The following is an 8,935-nucleotide window of genomic DNA, read 5'->3' as shown; positions in this document are numbered from 1 at the left end:
CTCTAAGGGTTGGATCAAATAATTATTGGAAGGCAAGGGAGAGATGCAGTGAATACACAAATGTGCAAAAAAAACCAAAAAAACAGTAGATGTGGTCATGGCAGGACGCATTGGGGGGGGTCAAGTGTGCGGAGGGGGGGATACGTATAATGATAGTGAGAGAGAAATAGCATAATGGCTGTGGGCAGTATTTAAATGAGTCTGTGTGGCGGTCCAGTGCACAGATTGACTGTGAATTATTACCACTGTGTGCTCACTGGAGCTGCTTGCCTGCTAGGCCAGTGGGTACTCAGTAATAAGAAATAAAAACAAAGTGAGGATGGCAGAGAATGAGACAACCGTGGAAGATAAGAGTATAATATGTTAAATCACATATTAAATGTTTTCTTAAATGCGCTGATATACATCATAACTTGTTGCCACTATGGTGTATAGGCTCTAGGTATTTCAAGTCAAGTACTTCATTGTAAAGCCATTTTGGTTAGTCCTCACAATTTTGAGGCTGGTTGAGAGTTAAAACTTTAGGGTTGAGGTTAAGATAAGGACATTTAGTTTTAATGATTAAAGTTTAGGGCTAAGGGCTAGGGAATGCATTAAGTCCTGACAGCTATAGAAAGACAAGCATGTATGTGTGGTTGAGTGTGTGGGGGAAAAAGAGCTTAGATCTCTAGCCGAGCGGATCAGTAAGGCCGTGGGCAGAGGCAGACACTGGGCCCCTGAGTCCCACAAAATCATCACCAATACTGCTGCCCTCAGCTACACACACACAGATATTCATGCCTTGGGAGCTCAAACAGCACACATACACTATGTGTGTTTCTGTGGTTCTTTGTTGTGTTTAGGTCTGCTTGTTATTATCTATAAAGTGTTACTATGGATTATATTAATACTCAAGCACATATTATTTTATTAACAAGCTAAACCACAGCGTCTGTTATCAGTGAACTGTTACATTGCATATATAGATTGAAATCACTCGGCACACGTTTTATTTTCACAGTTTACTTAGTTTTACCCTCTTTTTCCCTTTACTTTACTGCCATGACATAAAACTCCACTTGCTTATTTTCTTAAACACAGTGCAGATTGAAGCTCTATGGCTAGACTTACATAAGCAAACAATGCTCTCATATGACAATATCCTCAAATAGTGTTTGTTTATTGTTTGCTTCTGAAATTCAAGTCAGGATCACATCAGAAGAAAAAAACATCCTCCAAAGAGCAGACAGCTCATGTTCCTGTTTTTTTGGTCCAGAGGCTCTTACTTGTGGTGTGTTTAGAGTAAATAAAGGAAGCTTTGTGTTTTCCCACCTGGATACTTGGTTGGTTGTCTGGCTGCTATCTGCTAAAGGAAATGCCATAAACTAGTCCTGGAATCGACTCAGCAAGGTTTCCCTGCAAAAAAGCTTAGTTATATGTGTACATCTTTTTTTTTTTCTTGTCTGCATCTGTGTCTGCATTAGCAATCTGTTTCTGCCCTTATCTCCAGTGTGCTTAAATCTATACGGTTACCTCTCCATATCACTCCCACTCTATCGGTCCCTCCCCATGAGTCTGTTTTCCTTCCTTCGTTTATTGATTCTGATTTCAGCACTGACACAATGTTCAAGGGAGTGTTACTTCCCACTGAGGCAGCTGGCTGTTTGTTTGTGTGCATGTGTTTTACCCTATATGTGTGTGCCTGCTGACCTTGCTTAAGCAATAGAAAAAGACAAGATATCAGGCTTGTTGACACTATTCTGTTCCAATCTCTTTGACAAGCTGTCAAACTGATGCAAGTTGTGTGAAAACATGCCTGAACAAAGTTAATACATATGTTATATTGTTAATACCTGTACAGATGCAAAATATAGTTATTTGCATTGGGATATGACTGGAATCTAAGTTTCAGCATTTTATTTTGATAGTACATTTTTTGCAGATGGCAGTCATGAATCCAATCCAACCCCCAACCTGCTCCATATATAATATAGCTGAAAATCTCTCCAGAGATTTGCTGGAGAATTCCTAATTTTCCAGATTTCTCGTCCTCAAGGTGTGTTTACTCCCCACTCCACCCAGCTAATGTATGCAGCCATCACAGAGATCAAAGATACATAGATCATATTTTGGCGTGTGTGTTCGTATATGTATGTGAGCTGCTAACAGGCGTGTATGCATAGCTTCAAAAGCACCACGACTAGGCCTGAGGCTAGAGGGCATGGAATATAGGGCTTGATTTCTCCAAATGTGCCGCCTTAATATGCAGTCACATTTTACGACAGCAGCGTGAAGGTGAATCACAGAATGTGCTGCCTCAAAGCGATGCCAGTTTGTGTCTACTGACCTTAAGTAAATGCAACTCTGCACAGCTGCTGTTGGAAGTAGAGCTAACACATTGATACAGACCTCAGAGCTAGAAATAGGAAGAATGCATGCTTTTATCTGTATGACAATTTGGGAAATAAGTATTAGTTTTCTTACAGAGCGTTAGATGAGAAGAGTAATACCACTCACATCTCGATGCGCTAAGCCCAATTTACAGGCTTACCAACACCTAAGCGTTGCCGGGCAGATTTTACATTATTTACACAGTTGCAAGTGTAACTAGAAATATTGCTTTGTTAATCTTCACTGCTTTGTCACTTCATAGTTTAATACCTGAGTCATATTAAAGTTCATTGTACCACTTCCAGAGAATGCACAGTGCTGGACAAATTGTATTGATTTGTTCTTTGTTTTAGAGTGTTACATGCTGTGTTTGGTTAATAATTGAAGTGGGCTGAGCATTCAGTGAAGAATTGCTCTAATCATAGCGTGGTGTTGTTCAGAAATAGAGCAGACTGATGTAAGAAGCCAAGCTAAAGGGCTTTTTAAAGGTTATGTCATTGTTTGTGACAGTTCAGGGAGAAAAGAATATCAGCTGGGACTCAGCCTTTCTGTCATCCCAGAGATGAGTGAAAGAGATAGAGAAATGCAGAGAAAGAGAAGCAAATGTGTTTGAGTGGAATAAGAAGGTCTAATAATGGCAATAATAGGAAGGACCAAAGAAATTAAATTGTTGCTTTTTATCTCCTGGATTAAAGGTTGAACTGTCATCCAGACTTGCACAGATGAGCCCAGGTCATTTTATTTAAGTGTAAAGGAGTTTCAGTTTCGCCCTAGGGAGGAAAAAAAGCAATGTTCCTTCATATAAAAAACACCCAAGCACAGCAATATATTGCAGCACTGCTCACCTAACAACATTGCAGTTAGGTGTTGTATGTTGGACACAATCTATTTACTTACCCCTCTGGAGGGTGTGCGATGTTGATAACAGATAGATGATTGGTCTGTCTGGATTACACACACATTACCATGGAGTGATAAATCATAATCATGGGAACCCAGCTGCTGTTTCTTTTGCACTCTATATCTCTCCAGGTGCCAGTCTGTCTGTCCTTCTGTCACTCAGCCAAACCCCTCACACACCCGTCCATCCACTTAGACTCTTCCCTGTTATATCCCCTAACGTTGTTCCCATAACTGCGTCTCAAGTATAAACCGTAAAAGGCCGCTCTGCATGCTCTGGCTGCAGAAGACACCTGACAGTCAAGGTTTAAGGACAGCTTATCAAAGCGGGAGCACAGACGAGCCTGATATCCAGCTATCCTGACAGTTGGAGAAAAAGATTTTAGATCTGGTAGGCAGAATGGATCTGCTTGTTTTTCAGTCTTTGTTTCTGTAAATCTGTCAGTAACTGTCTTTCTCTCTTCGCCTCCCACTGCACATCTGACCTTGTTTCTGTCAGTTTCATAGTTTTTACTCCCTCCCCTTGTTTTATTGTCCTTGTTCTTGTTTTAGTCCTTATGTGTGTGTGTGTGGGGGTATTTGCATATGTGGATATCTCTGCCTTTTACTGCTCTCTGCAGTGAGTGGAGCAGCAATTCACCTTGCAGTCAGAGGGTTATCAGAGTAAAGCCTGGTGTGAGCCTCAGACCTTCTCTCTACATGCTTTCATCTGTGCCTTAATGCAGTGAAAGCACCCACACATGCACACACATAATATAATTTATTTACCTAGGTTTTTCACTGTCGCATTCATTTTCTACCCTCTTTCTTCTACTGTACTGACAACCTAGATTTTTCAAGAACATCTGATGCTCTAAATGCAAAAGCACACATGTGCAGCAAATTTGCCAGTGTTAATGAATGTTGATTTTTCAGCGCCACCTTCGGTATTGACAAGTGTTGACTGGACTGGGTTGTTTGTTCACTCAAAGAAGCCGATAAGGTTCTGGGGTCAGAGTCGAAGCCATCAAAAAGTGTTCACTTGCCTAATACTGACTGAATTTAAGTTGATTTGAATAAGCTTTGATTATTTTACCCAGTTAACATGTGTACATCATAAAATACTGTAAGTATGTAAGTACTGTCACCAGGCCACTCTGAAACACTGACAATATGTTTTATGATGTATGGAATTTATGAATTCATGATTTCCCTTCACATTATAGTGGTCCATTGTTTATGACTGCATAATACACAGGCCTGTTAATGGTATTTGTATACAATGTGAGGCAGTATGTCCCATGGCAGTAAATCGTAGCTGTTTCATATCCGGACGTGATTTGTAATTCTGTTGACTTTTCTGTTCAGCTCAGTCTTTCCTGTTTCTGGTGTTGCTGACAAGCCACAGCCACTCTATAGTGCTCAGCATACCCAAACCCCCTCAGATGCACACATGAGACTATATGGCCGGAATAGTTTTTTTCAAAACCATTTGAAGCTTGGTTGTAAATAAAAGCAAAACAGATTCTACTAGTCGCTACCAAATCCATTGAATTCTCAACCTGTAAAAATGAAGACTTCATAGCAGTTTAGGTTTGTATCTTTAGGACTTTGTTTTTTTTAAATTGCTGCATTAGAAGCCCCAAAGACTTGCCTTACCACTAGCATATGCGCTCACCATAATAATAATGACTAAGATAATCATATCATGTCGGAAATTTCAGACCTTGATCTCCAGCAAAATTTAATTAAGTGCTCTGTTAACCTTGTGTTATTGCTTCACCAGTTTTCAGCTAAATAAAATCAAGGAAAGCATTGCAAGATTAGTACAGTTGTTATGTACAAAAAGGATTTACAGAATGTGCCCAAATTTGCACCTCCTACCTAACCTTTGGCTTTCAGCTAAATATATAGTTCAATACAGTCACATGATGTTATTTTGGCTCATCAGGCTCATAGTACTCCATGCTGTCACAGGGGCCATAGGCTGCAGTTACAGATGTCAACATGTCTTTATGTTATTAGCCTTTGTAAACATGCAGTCCTGTAATCACAACCCTCATGACAATTTTATGCACAGAGGGCCGAATGCATCAGAAAAGCAGAAATTATCAGCTCTCCCGCTAGTGAATCTTATACACCACCTCTTCATGCGGTTTTAGAGAATGTAGGTGGGGAGGTTATACTCAGCGCAGCACATACTGCTCCTCACACCAACACCCACAGGCCAACAGGCTGGTAGAAGAGCTAAGCACCGACGAGAAAAGAGCAAACAACCTACTTAGAGCTGGTCAGGCTATTGCTAGTTTGTGGTTTTACAGATATGACTAAGACAGATGACGTAGCATAGAGGCAAAAGATTACAGTTTGTGCACTGTTAAACATGGATACCTAACATGTTTAATCTGGTGTTAAATCATTTATTTGATTGCTGTCAAAACAAACAAATGAAATAAGGACACTATAAAGCAAACAATGACACATTGTTTCATTCTTAATAAATACTGTTCTGCTTTTTTACTTTATTTTTCTTTTGCATTCTCTGTCAGTGACATTAGTTTGCTGCCTCAGTTTTCATAGTATTTGTGCTAATAGTCCAGTTTTACTTCTGTATTCCCAATAATCCACTTTTGATTCATAAAATGTTATTTCTGTTATACTTATTTCTACAATACTTGTTACTCTGGTATACTTAATGGGAAAGTCCATTGCTCTTTGCTGAAACAACAAATGTTAATGTTTTTATGAACTAGGAAAGATCATTGCTTTAATTGAACACTAATACCCCACCACTCTTAGATACTATTGCTACACTTGTCACGTTTTCCATATGCGGTTTAAAATGACATCAAGGCAGATTCATCACTCGATATCCTTTCTTTTTTTGGAACAACAGGTCCCTATTTTCAGACACAAGCAGACAAAACAGTGACCCATCATTGTGGCAGCTGAAATATTAACTTGTCCCTAGCAGATTATATCAGCTGTAGCAAGTGAGATAATTAAACTAACATTAGCTTCAAGTTGGTTGAAGAATCTAATCCCAGCTATCTTTTTAATGTTTCCAAATTACTTGATTTAAAACAGGGGCCATTTAAGGGTCTGTAATCAATGTAGGAGACATTGAAATAAAGGAACAGCTAATGTATTACAGTGTAAAGCTAATTAGGCCAATGATTACAAGTAAAAACAGATTTTCATTTCACTCTAACATGATTTGGCTGCTTGGCTTACATAATTGGAGCAAGATAGAGGTTAAATTTATGCTTTATATACTTTTATTTATTTTATTGTTATTTTTAAGTTTCAAAGTCGTACTATTAAACCACAGAATATGAATTGTTAAGACAGATATTTTCTCTGTGTGAGCATGTGCCTATTAGGCTGATGAGATGAAACTTGGGGGTTGGTGGGTAGGTGAGGGTAGGGGAGGGGACACACTGCTGAGGATTGCTTTCAACTTGCTAACAGATACAGCCATTTATGACAGCCATCTGTCCAGCATGTGTGTGTGTGTGTATGTGTGTGCAAAAACTCGCAAGCACAATTATGTTTTTCGCTGGTGGGTGTCAGGGTCCAGGTGGCTGCATACTGTAATCTTGCACCCACAGTGTGCAACAGCACGGGGGATGTGGGAGCCCAGCAGAACATGTTAGTCATAAAAAACACTCATAAATGCCCAGTCTGGGGCCTGCTGTTACCATGAACCAAAAACTCTATCCTGAAAGGATGTGGAATCAAACGAAAGTTGTTTACATGATCAACAAAGTGTACTATCTGTCTAAAACAAAACTGCAGTTTTCCTCTGGGTTTACTGAAGTATTTTACCCATGTTTAATATAGTATCTTCATATCACAGTAAAGAAACTCAAAGCACCTGCTATAGATCTAAATCTTTAAATTTATTTCTACACTGGGAACAAGTCATAGTCATTTTTTACAGTGTGAAAATGTACTTATCCTGTCAACAACTGGAATTAACCTTGAAGTGAGCACAGGTCCTGCTGCGAATACAACAAAATGCAAATGAAATAAATGTCAACAAAGAAAGCTCCACCCACTGATGAAGAGCACATGATATGACAGAAAGCTCCAGTGTGGCTTGTAAATGGAACATTTTTCTGTTGTCAGGGTTCAAGATTCAACCAGCAATTCTGTGTTCTATGTAAATTATAGCAATTAGCAAGTAAACATGAAAAACACTGATTACCCTGTAATGTGGCCCCAGTATGTTGGAAAATAATCTTAAATCAGGATTAAAGTAACTGACTATACACAGTGGATTGTACAATGTATAACTTAAAGTGCACATACTTAGACGGTTAAGTAGTCTAGTCAAGACTTTCAAGAACAATAGAGGATCATTCACTATCATACAGTGAAACAAGCTTTGAAACAAAAGTGTCTTAAGTGTTGTGGCAAATGGCTGCATGATGAGTTTCACAGAGCTTCTCTATGAGGGAAAGTGGAAACAAAAGTCCACTTCATAGGAAAAAGTGGATAATAGATTAGGTTTGGAAAAGAGGGCCGAGGTGTTTCTTTTGACTGTACTTATATCAGATCCCATGGGCATGAAAAATCTTTGTGCTACGGAAATATGGTGAGACCGAAACACAGAAGAAAAGGTTTCTTTTCCAAAGTGATAAGCAGCTGGGATGAGCCAAAAATAAAAGAGATAATTGGATCATCATTGTCTGCAAGTGACTCATGAGCTTTTTGATAAATGTTTTGGGTGTATCAGAGAAACGGTTGAACCAGATGAGAGATAACATGAGGGGAAACACTGTACTTTTCCTTCTTTTGATTCCCACTGCGAACACTCGCAGGTGACAGGATCCATTCCCGTACAGCAAATCATATTTCATTTCTTCTGAGTGCACTTTTGCATATCAAACCTATGAAAAATCATCCATGGTGCACTTCGTGCTGATGCTAAGCAGGGAGACAGAGGAGGTCTATTTTTACATCCAGCCAAACAAGGTTTGAAGTGGAGGCCCAGCGGAGAAAAGGAAGAAAAGTTGAGCTGCTATGCTGCTCTCATCCAGAGCTACTGAGATCTGCAGATGCTGCTTTATCACTGATGTTGTTTTACATGCAGTATATTAAGAAAAATACTGAAATATATGGCAGCACATAGCTTTTGATGGGTTTTGACAAATTTTGAGCAGCTGTGATGCTATAACTCGAAGGATGGCTTAGTGTTTGGGCTTTTATTGACGGATTATATCCTACGAAAACATTACACGTAATATACTGAAAGAGCAAACGACTAATCCCTTGCTGAGCTACAGTAAATGTGCCAATAATGTAAATGTTCAGTCTAGGAAAAGGAAAGTAATTAAAGCTGCCAGCCCTATATGAAGATCCTTTATCAGAGGCATTAGGGCGTGAAATTCAGTCATTATATAGCACAGTGTACAGAGGGTTGTTTTCTTGTAAAGCACAGTCTGTTTTCATGGCTATATTTAGAGGCCGGTTTCTGCTGGAGGTGAGGATATTGCCTGCTGTGTGTAAGCTCAGGGAGGCATATGTTTTTCCCCCATCTGACCTACACTTCCTGGTGTGAATTAAATCAAAGCTGAGAAGTGCCGAGCGGAGGTTGCATGCAGAGGTCTCTTGAGATAAGCCAGTGTCATTTTTGCTCCAACTGACCACTGAAGTAAATCAGCCTTGTGTAGTCTCACTT

Source organism: Mastacembelus armatus, chromosome 23, assembly GCF_900324485.2.
Source record: "Mastacembelus armatus chromosome 23, fMasArm1.2, whole genome shotgun sequence".
Classification (NCBI taxonomy): domain Eukaryota; kingdom Metazoa; phylum Chordata; class Actinopteri; order Synbranchiformes; family Mastacembelidae; genus Mastacembelus; species Mastacembelus armatus.
Note: the sequence above shows the minus strand (reverse complement) of the source record.